This window comes from Perkinsus marinus (genome assembly GCF_000006405.1).
Source record: "Perkinsus marinus ATCC 50983 genomic scaffold scf_1104296964966, whole genome shotgun sequence".
NCBI classification, from domain to species: domain Eukaryota; phylum Perkinsozoa; order Perkinsida; family Perkinsidae; genus Perkinsus; species Perkinsus marinus.
Window position 1 is genome coordinate 8,198 of NW_003204483.1, and position 1,805 is coordinate 10,002.

The 1,805-nt window shown below is 50.4% G+C and overlaps 7 non-coding genes across 7 annotated transcripts; all 7 read left to right on the plus strand.

Annotated features, from left to right (window-relative positions):
* Positions 1-52: 52 nt before the first annotated feature.
* On the plus strand, positions 53-132 carry Pmar_PMAR021310. Its single transcript has one exon. It is a non-coding gene; the product is annotated as a tRNA-Leu (tRNA).
* Positions 133-319: 187 nt separating this feature from the next.
* Pmar_PMAR021311 lies at positions 320-413 on the plus strand. The gene has a single exon. It is a non-coding gene; the product is annotated as a tRNA-Leu (tRNA).
* Positions 414-534: 121 nt separating this feature from the next.
* Pmar_PMAR021312 lies at positions 535-614 on the plus strand. Its single transcript has one exon. It is a non-coding gene; the product is annotated as a tRNA-Leu (tRNA).
* A 187-nt stretch (positions 615-801) lies between these two features.
* On the plus strand, positions 802-881 carry Pmar_PMAR021313. The gene has a single exon. It is a non-coding gene; the product is annotated as a tRNA-Leu (tRNA).
* Positions 882-1,002: 121 nt separating this feature from the next.
* On the plus strand, positions 1,003-1,082 carry Pmar_PMAR021314. The gene has a single exon. It is a non-coding gene; the product is annotated as a tRNA-Leu (tRNA).
* Positions 1,083-1,269: 187 nt separating this feature from the next.
* Positions 1,270-1,349, plus strand: Pmar_PMAR021315. The gene has a single exon. It is a non-coding gene; the product is annotated as a tRNA-Leu (tRNA).
* A 187-nt stretch (positions 1,350-1,536) lies between these two features.
* Positions 1,537-1,630, plus strand: Pmar_PMAR021316. Its single transcript has one exon. It is a non-coding gene; the product is annotated as a tRNA-Leu (tRNA).
* Positions 1,631-1,805: the final 175 nt, after the last annotated feature.

Consider the following 1,805-nt stretch of genomic DNA (forward strand, 5'->3'; position numbering starts at 1 on the left):
TGGTTTGGCAGAGCGATGCATCACCTTGGCTATGAATCCTGAAGCACTCATCAACAGTTTGGCCGAGTGGTCCAAGGCGCTGGCTTTAGGCGTCAGTCCGAAAGGGCGTGGGTTCGAACCCCACAGCTGTCAGTCTATATACCTGACTGGTCTTATATTGAGAACCGAGACCCTTTCAGAAGCGAGGTAGTGCAAGACCAAAACCTTTTGATCGATATTGTGACATCGCACCTCGCAGAATCCGTTCAATCCATTTTTTGTGTCCTCTGGTTTGGCAGAGCGATGCATCACCTCGGCTATGAATCTTGAAGCACTCATCGACAGTTTGGCCGAGTGGTCTAAGGCGCTGGCTTCAGGCGTCAGTCCGCAAGGGCCGCCCTTGAAGGGCGTGGGTTCGAATCCCACAGCTGTTAGAAATTTCTCTTCGTGTGATTTGATGAAGAACGCATTCCGCGGAAACGGTTCGAAACCGTTTTTGTGTCATGTCCTATAGTGTAACGCATCTTCTCCGCTATGATTTTTGAAGCACTCACCGACAGTTTGGCCGAGTGGTCTAAGGCGCTGGCTTAAGGCGCCAGTCCGAAAGGGCGTGGGTTCGAACCCCACAGCTGTCAGTCTATATACCTGACTAGTGTTATATTGAGAACCCAGACCTTTTCAGAAGCGAGGTAGTGCAAGACCAAAACCTTTTGATCGATATTGTGCCATCGCACCTCGCAGAATCCGTTCAATCCATTTTTTGTGTCCTCTGGTTTGGCAGAGCGATGCATCACCTCGGCTATGAATCTTGAAGCACTCATCGACAGTTTGGCCGAGTGGTCTAAGGCACTGGCTTCAGGCGTCAGTCCGCAAGGGCGTGGGTTCGAATCCCACAGCTGTAAGAAATTTCTCTTCGTGTGATTTGATGAAGAACGCATTCCGCGGAAGCGGTTCGAAACCGTTTTTGTGTCATGTCCTATAGTGTAACGCATCTTCTCCGCTATGATTTTTGAAGCACTCATCGACAGTTTGGCCGAGTGGTCTAAGGTGCTGGCTTAAGGCGCCAGTCCGAAAGGGCGTGGGTTCGAACCCCACAGCTGTCAGTCTATATACCTGACTGGTCTTATATTAAGAACCGAGACCCTTTCAGAAGCGAGGTAGTGCAAGACCAAAACCTTTTGATCGATATTGTGACATCGCACCTCGCAGAATCCGTTCAATCCATTTTTTGTGTCCTCTGGTTTGGCAGAGCGATGCATCACCTTGGCTATGAATCCTGAAGCACTCATCAACAGTTTGGCCGAGTGGTCCAAGGCGCTGGCTTTAGGCGTCAGTCCGAAAGGGCGTGGGTTCGAACCCCACAGCTGTCAGTCTATATACCTGACTGGTCTTATATTGAGAACCGAGACCCTTTCAGAAGCGAGGTAGTGCAAGACCAAAACCTTTTGATCGATATTGTGACATCGCACCTCGCAGAATCCGTTCAATCCATTTTTTGTGTCCTCTGGTTTGGCAGAGCGATGCATCACCTCGGCTATGAATCTTGAAGCACTCATCGACAGTTTGGCCGAGTGGTCTAAGGCGCTGGCTTCAGGCGTCAGTCCGCAAGGGCCGCCCTTGAAGGGCGTGGGTTCGAATCCCACAGCTGTTAGAAATTTCTCTTCGTGTGATTTGATGAAGAACGCATTCCGCGGAAACGGTTCGAAACCGTTTTTGTGTCATGTCCTATAGTGTAACGCATCTTCTCCGCTATGATTTTTGAAGCACTCACCGACAGTTTGGCCGAGTGGTCTAAGGCGCTGGCTTAAGGCGCCAGTCCGAAAGGG